Below are 18,886 nucleotides of genomic sequence, written 5' to 3'. Positions count from 1 at the left end.
GTCCGCTGTGCCGTGAGTGTGATCGTTGCTTGTACAGCCCTCTCGCAGTGTCCGGAGCAAGTATGGTGGGTCTGACACACCGGTGTCAATGTGTTCTTTTTTCCATTTCCAGGAGTGCATAAATGAAATAGGCACGTGACAATCAGCGGTGGACTTCGGCACAGCAGCAGAGCGTTGCATGGTCTGAAGAGTCCCGATACCTTCGTCATCATGCCAATGGGAGGCGCGAAATCTCCTCTTGTAGGTGAACAACTCCTTGACACCGGTACTGCGGGACAGAGACAAGCTGGCGGCGGCTTCATTATGCTCTGCGGAATATTCACTTGTGCAAGACATAACGACGGTCAAAGAGTATCGTACACTGGTTGAAGACCACGTAAATGGTTTCGTGATGATCATGTTTCCCGACCGCAGTGGTATTTTTTAACAAGATAATGCGTCATGTTACAGGGCCAGGAATGTGATTGAGTGGTTCGAGGGACGCAGTGGTGAGATCCAGTTGATCGTCTGGCCCCCAACTCGTCAGATCTGAACTCCATCGAACAAATCTGGGAAGAAATTGAACGTGGCGTCAGAGCCCATCACCTCCTCCAAGGAATTTACAAGAAATGTTCTGGCTGATCAGTGCTGTTAAGACTTTTAAAGCATAACGGCAGTAGTACCGCATGAGGAACAAGTGCCTTTTAGGAAAGGACGCTTTATGACATAAGTAGTTTTTATTTCACATGCAGAGAATATGATAAAGAAAAACACATTTTTTATAGATTTTAAGGAAGCTATTCACAATGTCCACAGACATGAACTTTGGACGATAATGACGAATCACACATACCTGAAACATCTAATAAATGCGATAAAATGTTTGTATTGGAACACGACTGTCTCAACGTAAAAATGGCTAATGAGATACCAACTAACAAAAGAGTACGAAAAGGCTGCGTATCTCACCAACTTCGTTAAACATTCGCATAAATGAAATAATGCATGTATGGAAAACAGAACTTCAAAAAGGTATGTACCTAGACATGGGGCTCTTTTAAACAATTTACACTAAACTGACGATGCACACTCCCTTTATAGGCTACAAAGTAGAAGTGCGAAGAAAGAAGAGGCAGCGAAAGACTGTGGTAACAATGGGTACCGTAACAGGTAATTTCGCATAATACCTGAAGAGGAGAAGAAGAACTTCGATCTGCATAATTATGTAGGTCTGGATCGCAATCCGATCCAACACTATTACAGTATCGTCTTGATAGCCCATCTAATGATTGGCTGATTTCCCTCAACGCAGTCCTGTCACCTTGAAGAAGGTGCCTCCAATAAAAGGCTAGGCGTCTGTTTTCATCTTACACCTTGGGACTTTGCAGCCCAAGAAGCGTTTAACCCCTTTTGATCTCGATTGCGTCACCCTATGCTAGCGTAAATCAGTAGTGTACGTAATAAATACTACGCTGAAATTGGAACTCGAGACGCATACCGCCGAATTTTAGAATTTCTATACGTTTCTTTTGTCACCAAAAAAAAAAAATATATATATATATATGTATATATATATATATATATATATATATATATATATATATATAAATATAAATGGAAATCTCCGAGCACGTCATACTAGTTGTCTATACGTGTTGCGCATTCCGTCTGGACCGTGGGTACGATGTTTCCGCCTCTGACCTCCGGTCCGGGGCAGATGGTCTGCTCTGATGCCGCTGCCAACTCTGGGGCATCGATACAAGGCCGCGCTGAATATTTAATAGACAGGCAGCTTCCAGAGGATCGCCGCGGTTCGTTACGCCAGCGGCCGAGCCGGGCTCGTATTAATGAATCATGTCATCAGTGCCAACGTCCAACATGTGCAGCACGTGGACACAGATTACAGACCGACTGCGGCACGTGTAAGCAAAGAGAAAAACCTCGGCGTGGTGGGCTGCAACTGTTAGTTGCCTTGAATGAAATGAAGTGAATAGAATCGATGAGAAAGAAATCAGTGAAGTTGCAGTGTCATGAAATGACATAACTGAAAACAGTAAACCCGTTAGAAATGCTGTACCAGGAATGTACCGTAATGATAGTGACAGTGACTCCGCAGGTTTCATTTCAGTGAATTTAATTCAAATGGTATGTATCCCTATGACAGGATCCTTCACCAGATCCGTTGATCCTTTGGTGCTGTTCCTACATACCCCGCGTGAGTGTCTCTGGGTGCAACCTTTAGAAAATATAGGAGGAAACAACACTAGCACTGAAAGTATCAGACCTGGAGGGCTGCTCAGATAGTTCTATTCGGTTCTGTGCTATCGCGACGATGGTCAGTGTAGTACAGCATATAAATGTCTCTTGATTAGTTAAAAGAGTTTTATAGTGTGTTTTGTAGAGAACATAACTAAACGTTGTACATTAGTAAGTTTACTACTGCCATCTTCCCCCGTCAGACGCGAACATCCTCAGGTATTCTTGTCCTAGGGGCAAATCGTTACAAGTTAAAAGCCGAACGGATACCGGAGGAGTTAGCATGATCTGAGCTCTCAGATTTGTGCAGTCGAGATCAGAGTCACTGCTGTTGTTGTGAGGGCAGTAGGTAAACTGAAAAGTTACTGCGCGTGGAATTCCCTGGCGAATGGCGACTGTCCATTTCAAGGCGGCGTATGGTTCGCGACACCGGCTTAGCGGGAACCAAGAGTGTGCGAATTTTGTAACTGCCACAGCAAAAAAAAAAAAAAAAAAAAAAAAAAAAAAACAGTAGTTACGTAATAGGCAATACCAGCACAAGACAGAGCAGAGCTAGGCAAGGAATCACGGGTAAAGACGGCGGAATAATACACTCCTGGAAATTGAAATAAGAACACCGTGAATTCATTGTCCCAGGAAGGGGAAACTTTATTGACACATTCCTGGGGTCAGATACATCACATGATCACACTGACAGAACCACAGGCACATAGACACAGGCAACAGAGCATGCACAATGTCGGCACTAGTACAGTGTATATCCACCTTTCGCAGCAATGCAGGCTGCTATTCTCCCATGGAGACGATCGTAGAGATGCTGGATGTAGTCCTGTGGAACGGCTTGCCATGCCATTTCCACCTGGCACCTCAGTTGGACCAGCGTTCGTGCTGGACGTGCAGACCGCGTGAGACGACGCTTCATCCAGTCCCAAACATGCTCAATGGGGGACAGATCCGGAGATCTTGCTGGCCAGGGTAGTTGATTTACACCTTCTAGAGCACGTTGGGTGGAACGAGATACATGCGGACGTGCATTGTCCTGTTGGAACAGCAAGTTCCCTTGCCGGTCTAGGAATGGTAGAACGATGGGTTCGATGACGGTTTGGATGTACCATGCACTATTCAGTGTCCCCTCGACGATCACCAGTGGTGTACGGCCAGTGTAGGAGATCGCTCCCCACACCATGATGCCGGGTGTTGGCCCTGTGTGCCTCGGTCGTATGCAGTCCTGATTGTGGCGCTCACCTGCACGGTGCCAAACACGCATACGACCATCATTGGCACCAAGGCAGAAGCGACTCTCATCGCTGAAGACGACACGTCTCCATTCGTCCCTCCATTCACGCCTGTCGCGACACCACTGGAGGCAGGCTGCACGATGTTGGGGCGTGAGCGGAAGACGGCCTAACGGTGTGCGGGACCGTAGCCCAGCTTCATGGAGACGGTTGCGAATGGTCCTCGCCGATACTCCAGGAGCAACAGTGTCCCTAATTTGCTGGGAAGTGGCGGTGCGCTCCCCTACGGCACTGCGTAGGGTCCTACGGTCTTGGCGTGCATCCGTGCGTCGCTGCGGTCCGGTCCCTGGTCGACGGGCACGTGCACCTTCCGCCGGCCACTGGCGACAACATCGATGTACTGTGGAGACCTCACGGCCCACGTGTTGAGCAATTCGGCGGTACGTCCACCCGGCCTCCCCCATGCCCACTATACGCCCTCGCTCAAAGTCCGTCAACTGCACATACGGTTCACGTCCACGCTGTCGCGGCATGCTACCAGTATTAAAGACTGCGATGGAGCTCCGTATGCCACGGCAAACTGGCTGACACTGACGGCGGCGGTGCACAAATGCTGCGCAGCTAGCGCCATTCGACGGCCAACACCGCGGTTCCTGGTGTGTCCGCTGTGCCGTGCGTGTGATCATTGCTTGTACAGCCCTCTCGCAGTGTCCGGAGCAAGTATGGTGGGTCTGACACACCGGTGTCAATGTGTTCTTTTTTCCATGTCCAGGAGTGTATATTAGCTGCGGATAATTAAAGATGTACACTTATCTTAAAATATTACTATGCTTAAAACACTTTTAGTAATTATAGTGAAGCATCCACTGTCAGCTCATGAGCAGCGCTATAGAAATACAGTACCAGGACTATTACAAAATAAATACAATTGTAGTAATTACCCTGAATACTGATTCTGATTATTAAAGAAAATCATGTAAGTGGAAAGTAATTTGCAAATCGATACGTACAGTGACAGTACGAGATAAGAAACCAGAACACCAGTCTGAAGACGTATGATGTCTGCTTTAGGTAGTTAATTGATTCACTGATTAAGAACGATGTACGTGTAGATCACAAACGAGGTGACCACAATAACGACTCAACGACACCACGCAGGTGGAACTTAAGACCTTACTGATACTCAGGGTGATTAAAAAGTCTTGTCCCGCGGGACAAAGTCTACATTGGTGATTCAATAGTCTGGGCCCCTAGGAGAATTTCGTAGTCAGGAATATGACAGGATCGATTATTCGAAGCAAAAATTTCTGGTAAACGTGACCTCTAAACTCCATTTCGTAAGGGCTCTAAGCACTTGTTCATCTTAAATACTGCGAAACGAATCTCTTCTACTGCAAGCACTTTGTTTTCCATCATTATGGAGGAGGTAGTATGGGCCAAAATAAGAGAAAATTGTCTGTTAAATATGGACTCTAAAATGCATAGCTTAAGGGCTATGAGCACTTGTTCATCTTCGCTCTTCTGCGGGACAAGTGCCCAAGCATTTAAGGTATGCATTTTAGAGCTAATGTTTACTAGATTTTTTCATTTGTTTGGTCCGTATTACCACCCCTGTAAGTTGCCTACCACACAGACTTAGCAGCAACAGTGTGGGTACACGTATTTCACTGTCAGGGATATCAGAAGGATCTCTCCTTGTAACTCCTGACTCGATAGTTTCCGGACCAAGGACCCTTAACGAAACTGACACATTTACTCTTATCCAACCTTCCCGAAAGCCTGTAACGTCATCATAGTATCACTCTGTTTGCGCTTGGCAGGTGAAAACAGCATGCCACAATTACCAAGAGGAACCAGGACGTAATCTCGATTTGGGTTATATGTGTAAGGACTGGTTTGCTGCAGCTCTCCATGCTACTCTATCCTGAGCAAGCCTATTCACATCTGAATAACTCCTGCAACATACATCGTTCTGAATCTGCTTACTGTCTTCTTCTCTTGGTCTCCTTCTACGATTTTTAGCCCCCCCCCCTCCTCCGCTACCCTTCAGTACTAAATTGGTGATTCCTTAGTGCCTCAGAAGGTGTGCTACCAACCGATCCCTTCTTCTAGTCAGGTAATGCCACAAGTTTCTCTTCTCCCCAATTCTAATCACTACCTCCTGATTAGTTACGTGATCTACCTATCTAATCTTCAGCAGTCTTCTGTAGCGCCACATTTCAAAAACTTCTGTTCTTTACTGACTAAACTGTTTATCCTTCATGTTTCATTTTCATACATGGTTACACTCCATACAAATACTTTCAGAAAAGACTTCCTGACACTTCAATTTATACCCGATTCTAACAAATTTATCTTTTTCAGAAACAGTTTTCTTACCATTGCCAGTCTAAATTTTATATCCTCTCTACTTCGACCTCATCAGTTATTTTGTTGCCCAAGTAGCAAAACTGATCTACGACTCTAAATGTATAATTTCCTAAGCTAATTCCCTCAGTATCATCTGATTTAATTCGAATACTTTCCATTACACTTGTTTTTCTCCTGTTGATGTTCATCTTATACCCCACTTTCAAGACACTGTCCCTTTCGTCCAACTGCTCTTCCAAGTCCTTTGCTATCTCTGACAGAATAACAGTGTCATCGGCGAAACTCGAAGTTGTTAATTCTTCTCGCTGAACTTTAATTCCTACTCCAAATTTTTCTTTTGTTTCCTTTACTGCTCGCTCAATGTACAGATTGTATAACATCGGGGATAGGCTAAAATCCCTTGTCAACCACTGCTGCCCTTTCAAGCCCATCGACTTTTATAACTGCCATCTGGCTTCTGTACAAATTGTAAACAGCCCTTCGCTCTCTGTATTTTGCCCATGCCACTTTTAGAATTTAAAGAGAATATTCCTGTCGACATTGTCAAAAGCTTTCTCTAAGTCTACAAATACTATAAACGTAGTTAACCTATGTTCTACGAGAAGTCATAGGATCGGTATTGACTCGCGTGATCCTACATTTCTCCGGAATCCAAACTGATCTTACCCGAAGTCGGCTTCTAGCAGTTTGCATGGGGGCTTAATTAAATACAATGATTGAAAATGATATTTAGTTTTTAATAGCTGTAAGTCCGATTACGCAGTGTCTCGTAATCGGTTGGCCCTGACTAGTATTATTACGCAATCTGACTGCAACAAACAATGAAAGAAAATTTTCGTAAACACAGCTAATTAATTAAGTCCCCAGCAACTATAAAATCTACGAAGCCAACAAGCACAAGAGTAACTGTTCTGTATGTGGGAGTGTGACTCAACGTCCACATCTGGCACGGTTCTTTTCCAACAAGACAAGAATTTTTCAATACCAACTATGCTGACGTGACAAAAGAAAATTAGAAAAACTATAATTACGCAAGAAAACCAGAATTCACTCTAATACAAGAACACAAGCCAGATGCTTTGTTGACTGAACCTGTAGTGACGCATTATTTCAGACACACAATCAATAAAAGAACATTGTAGTTTTTACCTTCATATATATTGACGAAATGCACTCATTACAATAACATCTGCTATCTCTCCCATCAAATAACTGCATAAAACATGGAACAACACTCTTTACTACCACATCTCACTCCGACTTCACGACAAGCAGTGCCCACTAGCACCTCTGGGTACGACTGACCTCCACAAGCTCTCTACTAGCACTGACTGCTATGAACTCTCGACAACCACTGTCCTCTACGAGCTCTTGACAGGCACTGACTTCTACGATCTCTTAACAAGCACTGACTTTCACGAACTCTCAACAAGCACTGACTGCTACGAGCTCTGCCCACACACTGAGGAGGCGGCTTAATAGTACTCTTTGGCGCAATCTCTGGCGCAGTGGCACAGTGTAGCCACCTTTCATATGCCCCTCCTCCACAGGCCAGAATTTGATGGTATTTTTGCCAGCATTGGTGGTGAAAATACCACCAAATTCGTCCAGAAAAATACAGACAAAAATAAAAGATAATATTAATACCTAAATATCACATAATTAGTTAAAATTTTGGCTTTGCACTGACCTTTTACTAACCTAATATATAAAGTACAGTAGGCAATACAAATTCTTTTCATACACGTGGCTTTACATAATAGTTTACACAATATACAAAAAAATCAGTTTATACAAATGTTCACATAAAATGCTTTCAATGATTAGTTTATACAAAAAAAAGATACTAACAGGTGACATCTTTTCAGTAGAAGCAGTCCATCAGTTGCACCCAGCAAAGTTTAGCAGGTACACCCAGCAACAAGTGACATTATTTCAGTAGAAGCAGTTCCATCTGTGGCACCCAGTAAAGTTGCAGAGGTACACACAGCAACAAGTGACATCATTTCAGCAGAAGCAGTTCATAAGTAACATCATTTCAGTAGAAGCAGTCCATCAGTTGCACCCAGCAATGTTGAGCAGGTGCAGACACCAACAAGTGACATCATTTCCATAGAAGTAGCCCCATCTGTGCACCCAGTAATGTTGAGTAGGTGCAGACACCAACAAGTGACACCATTTCAGTAGAAGCAGTCCATTAGTGGCATCAGCAATGTTGATCAGGTGCACACAGCAACAGGGGACATCTTTTCAGTAGAAGCAGTCCATCAGTGGCACCCAGCAATGTTGAGTAGGTGCAGACAGCAACAAGTGACTTCATTTCAGTAAAAACAGTTCATCAGTTGCACCCAGCAATGTTGAGCAGGTGCAAACACTAACAAGTGACACCATTTCAGTAGAAGCAGTCAATCAGTTCCACCCAGCAATGTTGAGCAGGTGCAGACAGCAAGAAGTAACATCATTTCAGTAGAAACAGTTCTAACAGTGGCACCCAGCAATGTTGAGCAGGTGCAGACAGCAACAAGTGACTTCATTTCAGTAAAAACAGTTCATCAGTTGCACCCAGCAATGTTGAGTGCAGGTGCAGACACCAACAAGTGACACCATTTCAGTAGAAGCAGTCCATTAGTGGCATCAGCAATGTTGATCAGGTGCACACAGCAACAGGGGACATCTTTTCAGTAGAAGCAGTCCATCAGTGGCACCCAGCAATGTTGAGTAGGTGCAGACAGCAACAAGTGACTTCATTTCAGTAAAAACAGTTCATCAGTTGCACCCAGCAATGTTGAGCAGGTGCAAACAGCAACAAGTGACATTATTTCAGTAGAAACAGTTCATCAGTTGCACCCAGCAATGCTGAGTGCAGGTGCAGACACCAAAAAGTCACATTTCTCAGCAGAAGCAGTTCCACAAAATTCACTAACACTGATCACACTGTTCATCAGAGTTTATGAGCAGAAATTAAACATGTCCTAGTGGCACCAATCATGAAGAAAAGGTACAAGTAACAGTCCATATTTTTTTTTTTTTTTTACAATCACTGATCACACAGTTCATCAGCAGAAATTAAACACGACCAAATGTCACACATCATGTTGAAAAAGTGCAGGTAACAGTTCAGAATATTTATCTTCACTAATCAGACAGTCCAGGCATGAACAATAGTTGGAATACACATACAGTGCTTTTACACTAAACAACAAATCATAACAAACACACAAATGATATCAGATAATTGTCCTATTAACTATTACAATACACAAATACCAGTAAACTTATAATATTTATGGGTGTCAGTGCAAGCCACTACCAACAAATAAAATAATACTTAGGAGATAGGTGGGTAGGATTAGGAAAGGAAAACACACAAAACACACTCATTCATCTTTCATTCACATTAAGTACTACTGTGTAATTGAATATTGTTAATTGTGTAAATGTAATTCTGTCTAAATCTGATGTTCATCATGTGTATCAAGTAGTACTGGCAGCAATGTATAACAGTCACTAATAGTTAGGTCAACGTCATAGTCATCATGTCAAGACCAATGTTTGCCAAGCCAGATCAAATGTACAGCTGTTGAACAACTGTCAGTGAGCCAAGATATGCAATTACTTCCTCTCTCCAAAAAAAGTATATACTGCTTAGTTATTTAACAAAGTGTGTGTATAGACTATCTTCCTTCTATTTTAGTGTTCTAGTCTGCTCTCTTCATCCTCCTTGTTCCATAAGACCAACAAAAAAAATATGCTCCTCACTTACTTTACCTCTTATACACCAAAACTCCAATAATCATCAGCTTCACACAATCTCAATAATACCTCAATAATACCTCTTCAATACGTCTTATCATCAATATCATTTACCTTACCTCTTGTCCACAAAAACTCCAATAATCATCAACTTCATATACTCTCAATACCTCAATAATACGTCGCTACATATAAACCTCAGCACCAATATCATTTCACTTCCATAACAACTCTTTCCTCTAGTCAGTCTCCTCGAACAAGTACAGACAAAATCCTAGTGCAACTTCAATTCAGCATCCCATACAATCCGAAGACACAGTGTCCACACACAACCTCTGTGTAATCCATCTGACCCAAATTTTCTACTCATTATAAATTATAAGATACATTTTGGTTCCTTGTCCATCATTAAATAAAAGAAATGCATACCTGACCTCTAACAGACTTAGTTCGAATGACTCTCAGTAATTAAGTACGATTACGGAGTGTGAATGATCATAATATTTCACAGTGTGTACACCACTTCAAGAATCATAGCAGAAGCAAACATGTGGAGTATTTTTTGTGTCAAGTGTCACTTCCTATTTCAATTGCTCACGAAAAATGCAGTGTAATACTGTCAATGGTCTACACCTAGTTTCGGTCTGTCATGTCGTTAGCCTCCTTCCTATTAGCATAAATTTATACAGCTTCCACAAAACCTCAGCTCGTGTGACTTCTATGACTTTCTTGTACTAATGTCGTTCGTCGAATTATAGCAGTTCATTTTCTTATCTTAAAAATATAAGGCACTGAGCGTAAGCAAAACATGCAATAGCGAGTAAATATACCAGTAGAGAACAGAATGTCAACAAGTGGATGCAGCACAATCCCTACAGCGAGGCTCTGCCAAGCGAACAATCTATAATTAATACCATAGTGTGACCTAAACTCTACGTTTGTACACAGTACATCAGCATTGCTATATTCTAAATTGAAGAGTAGTTATGACAACAAAACAGAAATGTATAAATATACAATATATACGCATAGCAGCAAACAGGCCATTAGCATCATATCAGCATAAGCAAATAAATGTTCATATGTCATCTTAATAAGTAAACATGAAGGCGCAAGCAGATAAATCACAAAGTATAACCTACATACATAATCACAGTCAGCACAATTAATCAGATGACAATTATAATTTAAATAAATAAGCACAGCAGGCACATAATAGAAAAATATGACATCAGTGAAAAAGCATAGCAGCCAAGCGATGCATAATATACACAAGTTACAACCCAGTTCATTAATAATCATTGTCAAAATCAGTTAATGTACGCAAGCACGTCGCTTTACACGTAAATTCATAGAACATGAAATTAGCACAAAGTATGAATCACGTAATCGTGAGCAGCAAATTACGTCTAAAGTACGTACCTAAGTGGAAATAGGTTACCTGTAAATGAACTCAATTAATAGTTACCTTTTTTTAGTTAATTAGTTTCTTCTTCGAAATTACATTCTTCCTGAAAATTTCTCGATAGCAAGTCGTCTTAACGTCGGAGACACACAGAATTTACCTGAAGTTCTTAAATATTTTACACAACCGTATCCTGAAAAATACTGAATGTTAATAACAGAATTTATCAAGTCACTATAGCTTTATACTGAATTTAGTCGGAGAAATTAGACTGAGTATTTGTTTACGGCTGTCAGTGCATTGGCACTGAGCGCTCGATCAGCTGTAGCCGCGTGACGTAGGAAGCTATTGTTCGCGGTCAACGACTGCCTTGTGCGGCGCGCAGACTTGACTGTTGCTTTGAGTATGTGCCGCCGCCAAAACACAGCGCGGTATCCTTGTACTCTCCGCATGTTTACATGTAGCTGTTAGTTTCTCACAAGTATGTCATTCCACAAAAATTTTTTACGTTTGATATATGATGTATTCCTTTAGAGCGTCGAGATTTAAGAGTTTCTACTTCGACAGTGTTATCATGAATAATTTTGCGAATTCTATATGGACCGTTATAAAGCAGAAAAAATTTGCGACACAAGCCTTTTCCTTTGTGAGACAAACGGTGGGACTTAATTAATACCTTTTGACCAACTGAAAAAGTTTTTAAACGACCAGGACGTTTCGCTGATTTCTCTCTTCTAGCAGCCGCAGATGCAATATTTCGTAGAGCCATGTTCACAACTTCAGAATGTCGTAGTTTCCGTGAAGGCGGAAAAGGAATGATTTCAGAAATGCGATTTGTCGGTGCTTTATTTTTTAATACCAATAGAGGTGGTAAAGAAGTTGAATCATTAGGGAGTTCATTCAGAATATTTTGAAAAATATGAAGATACTGATCCCATGTTCTGTGATTCTGATGACAATAAAGACGGCACAATTTATTGACTTCCTTCATCCATCTCTCTGAAGCGTTAGATTGAGGGTGAAAAAGTGAAATGAAGATTGGTTTAATTTTACGACGCTGTAGAGTACGAAGCCAAGCTTTAGAACGAAACTGTGATCCATTATCTGATATAACCTTATCAACGTGACCAACTTCTTTAAGAAAATGTTTGATGAAAGCGTTAGATACTGAACGAGCTGTTGCTTTGCGTAAAGGTGTAAAACACACATATTTTGATGTCAGTTCCACTGCTACGAAAATGTACGCAAAACCATTAGTAGATCGAACCACTGGACCGAACAAATCGACTGCAGCCATCTCCTTTAATTTCGCTGGAATGACGGGAAACAACGGTGCTCTGTGAGAAATCGTTGCAGGCTTAGCCATTTGACATAATTTGCATTTGGCAAGAACAGATCGAATACGTTTTTCCATATTACTGAAATAGCAATTTTCTCGTAATTTATGAAAGCATTTTCGGGGACCAAAGTGTGCATAACTGAGATGCGTATACCAAATCAATTTATTGACCCACTCATCAGGAATACAAACTAACCAAACGAAGCTGTCGACCGATTTCCGTTTAAAAAGAATGTCAATGCGAACTGAATAGCATCTAGTTTCTCTGGATCAGGAAGAATACCTTCTGTAGAAATAATGTGACCGAGAAATTTCACCTGAGAACGACCAAATTCAGATTTTTCCAAGTTCACTGTAATGCCAACTCTTGCAAAAATACGTAATAATGAATCCAAAATTTTGTTGTGCTCACTCCAAGAATGTTTAGTAATAAGAATGTCATCAACATAAGAAGTAATGTTGTCACGAAGATAAACAGGTAAAATTTCATTTAAACTACGAATGAATGCTGCTGAAGATACAGTAAGTCCAAACAGTAAATTCCAAAGTCACTTTTAGGTACAATTAGTCAAATCCGGTTATTGTTTACTTATTCACTGGATAGATTGATAGTCGAAGAGTTGGTTTGACAGATGCAAAGAATAGTAAAAGAGTAGGCAGCGGTACAGAAAACTAAAAGAGAAATAGCACCACTACAGCTCGGGGCCCTATGCTCGCTACCGCACATATTCACTTAGGAGTAGTGAATCCCCTGAGGACATTAATAAGTTCAAACAGTAATTTTCGAAATCTCATTTGGGTAAAATCGTCATATCAGGTTATTATTTACTTACTCGCTAGATAGATTGATAGTCGAAGAGTTGGTTTGACAGATGCAAAGAATAGTAAAAGAGTAGGCAGCGGTGCAGAAAACTAAAAGGGAAATAGCACCACTACAGCTCGGGGCCCTATGCTTGCTACGGCACATATTCACTTAGAATAGCGAATCCCCTGAGGACATTAATAAGTTCAAACAGTAATTTTCGAAATCTCATTTAGGTAAATAGTCAAATCCGGTTATTGTTTATCTACTGTCTAGACAGATTGATAGTCGAAGAGTTGTTTTGACAGATGCAAAGAATAGTAAAAGAGTAGGCAGCGGTACAGAAAACTAAAAGAGAAATAGCACCACTACAGCTCGGGGCCCTATGCTCGCTACGGCACATATTCACTTAGAGTAGTGAATCCCCTGAGGACATTAATAGGTTCACAGTAATTTTCGAAATCTCATTTAGGTAAATAGTCAAATCCGGTTATTGTTTACTTAATCTCTAGATAGATTGATAGTCGAAGAGTTGTTTTGACAGATGCAAAGAATAGTAAAAGAGTAGGTAGCGGTACAGAAAACTAAAAGAGAAACAGCACCACTACAGCTCGGGGCCCTATGCTCGCTACGGCACATATTCACTTAGAGTAGTGAATCCCCTGAGGACATTAATAGGTTCACAGTAATTTTCGAAATCTCATTTAGGTAAATAGTCAAATCCGGTTATTGTTTACTTAATCTCTAGATAGATTGATAGTCGAAGAGTTGTTTTGACAGATGCAAAGAATAGTAAAAGAGTAGGTAGCGGTACAGAAAACTAAAAGAGAAACAGCACCACTACAGCTCGGGGCCCTATGCTCGCTACGGCACATATTCACTTAGAGTAGTGAATTCCCTGAGGACATTAATAGGTTCACAGTAATTTTCGAAATCTCATTTAGGTAAATAGTCAAATCCGGTTATTGTTTACTTAATCTCTAGATAGATTGATAGTCGAAGAGTTGTTTTGACAGATGCAAAGAATAGTAAAAGAGTAGGCAGCGGTACAGAAAACTAAAAGAGAAATAGCACCACTACAGCTCGGGGCCCTATGCTCGCTACGGCACATATTCACTTAGAGTAGTGAATCCCCTGAGGACATTAATAGGTTCACAGTAATTTTCGAAATCTCATTTAGATAAATAGTCAAATCCGGTTATTGTTTACTTAATCTCTAGATAGATTGATAGTCGAAGAGTTGTTTTGACAGATGCAAAGAATAGTAAAAGAGTAGGTAGCGGTACAGAAAACTAAAAGAGAAACAGCACCACTACAGCTCGGGGCCCTATGCTCGCTACGGCACATATTCACTTAGACTAGTGAATCCCCTGAGGACATTAATAAGTTCAAACAGTAATTTTCGAAGTCTCCTTTTGGGTAAATAGTCAAATCCGGTTATTGTTTATCTACTGTCTAGATAGATTGATAGTCGAAGAGCTGGTTTGACAGATGCAAAGAATAGTTAAAGAGTAGGCAGCGGTACAGAAAACTAAAAGAGAAATAGCACCACTACAGCTCGGGGCCCTATGCTCGCTACCGCACATATTCACTTAGGAGTAGTGAATCCCCTGAGGACATTAATAAGTTCAAACAGTAATTTTCGAAATCTCATTTGGGTAAAATCGTCATATCAGGTTATTATTTACTTACTCTCTAGATAGATTGATAGTCGAAGAGTTGGTTTGACAGATGCAAAGAATAGTAAAAGAGTAGGCAGCGGTGCAGAAAACTAAAAGGGAAATAGCACCACTACAGCTCGGGGCCCTATGCTCGCTACGGCACATATTCACTTAGAATAGCGAATCCCCTGAGGACATTAATAAGTTCAAACAGTAATTTTCGAAATCTCATTTAGGTAAATAGTCAAATCCGGTTATTGTTTATCTACTGTCTAGACAGATTGATAGTCGAAGAGTTGTTTTGACAGATGCAAAGAATAGTAAAAGAGTAGGCAGCGGTACAGAAAACTAAAAGAGAAATAGCACCACTACAGCTCGGGGCCCTATGCTCGCTACGGCACATATTCACTTAGAGTAGTGAATCCCCTGAGGACATTAATAGGTTCACAGTAATTTTCGAAATCTCATTTAGGTAAATAGTCAAATCCGGTTATTGGTTACTTAATCTCTAGATAGATTGATAGTTGAAGAGTTGTTTTGACAGATGCAAAGAATAGTAAAAGAGTAGGTAGCGGTACAGAAAACTAAAAGAGAAACAGCACCACTACAGCTCGGGGCCCTATGCTCGCTACGGCACATATTCACTTAGACTAGTGAATCCCCTGAGGACATTAATAAGTTCAAACAGTAATTTTCGAAGTCTCCTTTTGGGTAAATAGTCAAATCCGGTTATTGTTTATCTACTGTCTAGATAGATTGATAGTCGAAGAGCTGGTTTGACAGATGCAAAGAATAGTTAAAGAGTAGGCAGCGGTACAGAAAACTAAAAGAGAAATAGCACCACTACAGCTCGGGGCCCTATGCTCGCTACGGCACATATTCACTTAGAGTAGTGAATCCCCTGAGGACATTAATAACTGCACATAATTTCTAGTTTGTGACTTAGTGCCCAATTTGGTGGAAGTGCGTACGTAAATTGATCTAACCATGCACATGGATGTATGTCATTCTTAGAATTGCGGAAGATCTTAAATTTCCGGACAGTCAAAAAGTGTTTATAATCAAAGTTTTCGCCTCGTGGCGACAAAGACCTACCGCGTCTGTCCCGGTCCGAATGTCGATTATTGTAAAGTTCGCGCGCCTGGCGCTCTCTTGTTGCATCCCGTAAATGAAACAAATTATTTTCTTCAAACCCTACTGCTAAACTAACACTTGTCAATTTATCTGAGATCTCCTCAACTCTTTCCGATGAGTCACTTAATTGTTCTTTATGTTTATTTACGTCTTCTGCAAGTGTCGCGACTCGGGTTTCGGTATTGTCACATTTAGTAGTTAACTGTTCACACTGTTGCGTTAAGTTATTTATTATGTCATTTGGTACGGATTCCTCGATTCTTTCACTTATTTCTTCCTTATCGTGTGCACGCTGTAACTCTGAAAATTTCTGTACTATCACGCGATCTTCTTCTTCCTGTTCCCTGCCCTGTTCCTCTTGTCTAATTTTTGTTGAAATTAAGCTATTATTGTGAGCCTTCAAAATCGGTTGTACTTCTTCTCTAATTTCTTTATTTGATTCGTCTTTCATGTATTTGAAACATGTCCCTGTTCGTGAGCCTAACTGTGTTTCCATTGTTCCCATATCAGTTTCTAATTCAGATCGTAACTGTGATCCCACTGCTTTCATCTCGGTTTTAACTGTTCCTATTTCTGTTTTAAATTCAGATCTTAGCCGAGTTTCCATAGTTCCCATCCGTGTTATCATTGCTTCCATTTGTGATCCCAGTGAGTCTAACTTTGTTCCTATTGTTCCCATATCAGTTTTAATAGTTCCTATTTGTTTTTCCATATCTGTTTTTAATTCAGATCGTAACTGTGATCCCACATTTAATATAGCACTCATCAACTGCTCCATAGTAACTGTTTCAAAATTCTTTTCACCCCTCACATTTCCCACAAAACCAGTTTCCTTCGTCATAGCTGTAAAGCTATCTGTGTTCGATACTATTTCAGAATCTTTTATCGTTGATCTCGTATTCTGTGAATTTTCTGATTGAGAAAAATTTCGAAATGGTTCTGGACTATTTTCCCGACTTATTACATTGTTTTCCACTTCATTATCCACCATACTGTTTTCCTCTGTTGGCGAGTTCGCCATGTGAACAATTTCGTCATTCTCACTATTCATCATTTTTGCCTTTTTCATAGATCGCGTAATCATTTACAAAATACACAAAAAATTCGTCACTGTTCGAAAATCACACACAATGACTCCTTATCTCCAACAGTACTATTCACACGGGATGTTTCCCTCAAACACGATCAATCGAACAATTGAAATAATTGCACTAATTTGTCAAACGCGTATACAAGGCAATAAAAATTAAATTTTGAAAAATACCATTAGAAGAATGCCAATTACCAAATCTACACATTCAATACAGACTACAATTACTGATCTACAAATTACTACAACAATACTACAGTCTACTATTTTTACAGTCAGAAAAATTCCAAGGGACGATCCGAAGCAGCGGTCGCCACGTGCATGGGGGCTTAATTAAATACAATGATTGAAAATGATATTTAGTTTTTAATAGCTGTAAGTCCGATTACGCAGTGTCTCGTAATCGGTTGGCCCTGACTAGTATTATTACGCAATCTGACTGCAACAAACAATGAAAGAAAATTTTCGTAAACACAGCTAATTAATTAAGTCCCCAGCAACTATAAAATCTACGAAGCCAACAAGCACAAGAGTAACTGTTCTGTATGTGGGAGTGTGACTCAACGTCCACATCTGGCACGGTTCTTTTCCAACAAGACAAGAATTTTTCAATACCAACTATGCTGACGTGACAAAAGAAAATTAGAAAAACTATAATTACGCAAGAAAACCAGAATTCACTCTAATACAAGAACACAAGCCAGATGCTTTGTTGACTGAACCTGTAGTGACGCATTATTTCAGACACACAATCAATAAAAGAACATTGTAGTTTTTACCTTCATATATATTGACGAAATGCACTCATTACAATAACATCTGCTATCTCTCCCATCAAATAACTGCATAAAACATGGAACAACACTCTTTACTACCACATCTCACTCCGACTTCACGACAAGCAGTGCCCACTAGCACCTCTGGGTACGACTGACCTCCACAAGCTCTCTACTAGCACTGACTGCTATGAACTCTCGACAACCACTGTCCTCTACGAGCTCTTGACAGGCACTGACTTCTACGATCTCTTAACAAGCACTGACTTTCACGAACTCTCAACAAGCACTGACTGCTACGAGCTCTGCCCACACACTGAGGAGGCGGCTTAATAGTACTCTTTGGCGCAATCTCTGGCGCAGTGGCACAGTGTAGCCACCTTTCAAGTTTTTCCATCCTTCTGTAAAGAAACGTGTTAGTACTTTGCAACCGTGACTTATTAAACCGATAGATCAGTAATTTTCACACTTGTCAGCACCTGCTTTCTTTGGAGTTGTAACTATTACGTTCTTCTGAAGTCTAGGGTATTTGACCTGTCAGTAGTTGTAACGGAATGTTGTCCACTCCCGGGGCTTGTTTCGACTTAGGTCTTTGAGTGCCCTGTCAAATTTTTCGCGCAATATCAAATCTCCCAACTCATCTTCATCTACGTTCACTTCCATTTCCGTAACATTGCCCTCAAGGATATCTCCCTTGTATAAATCTTACGTATACTCGCTCCACATTCTGTTTTCCCTTCTTTGTTTAGGATTGGTGTTGCATCTCAGCCCTTGGTGTACATACAGGTGGTTCTCCTTTCTCCAAAGGTCTCTTTAGTTTTCCTCTAAGTGTCGTCTATCTTACCCCCAATTACATATGCTTCTAGTAACTTACATTTGTTCCTTAACCATTCCTGCTTAGCCATTTTGCACTTCCTTCCGATCTCATTTTTTAGATGTTTCTATTCCCTTTCACCTGCTTCATTTACTGAATTTTTATATTTTCTCCGTTCATGAATTAAAATCAATATCTCTGATGTTACCCAAGGATTTTTAATAGCTCTTGTCTTTTTATCAACTTGACCCTCTGCTGCATTCACAATTTCT

Source organism: Schistocerca piceifrons, chromosome 7 (genome assembly GCF_021461385.2).
Source record: "Schistocerca piceifrons isolate TAMUIC-IGC-003096 chromosome 7, iqSchPice1.1, whole genome shotgun sequence".
NCBI lineage: Eukaryota > Metazoa > Arthropoda > Insecta > Orthoptera > Acrididae > Schistocerca > Schistocerca piceifrons.
The sequence above is the reverse complement of the archived record's forward strand: the minus strand, read 5'-3'. Positions refer to the sequence as shown.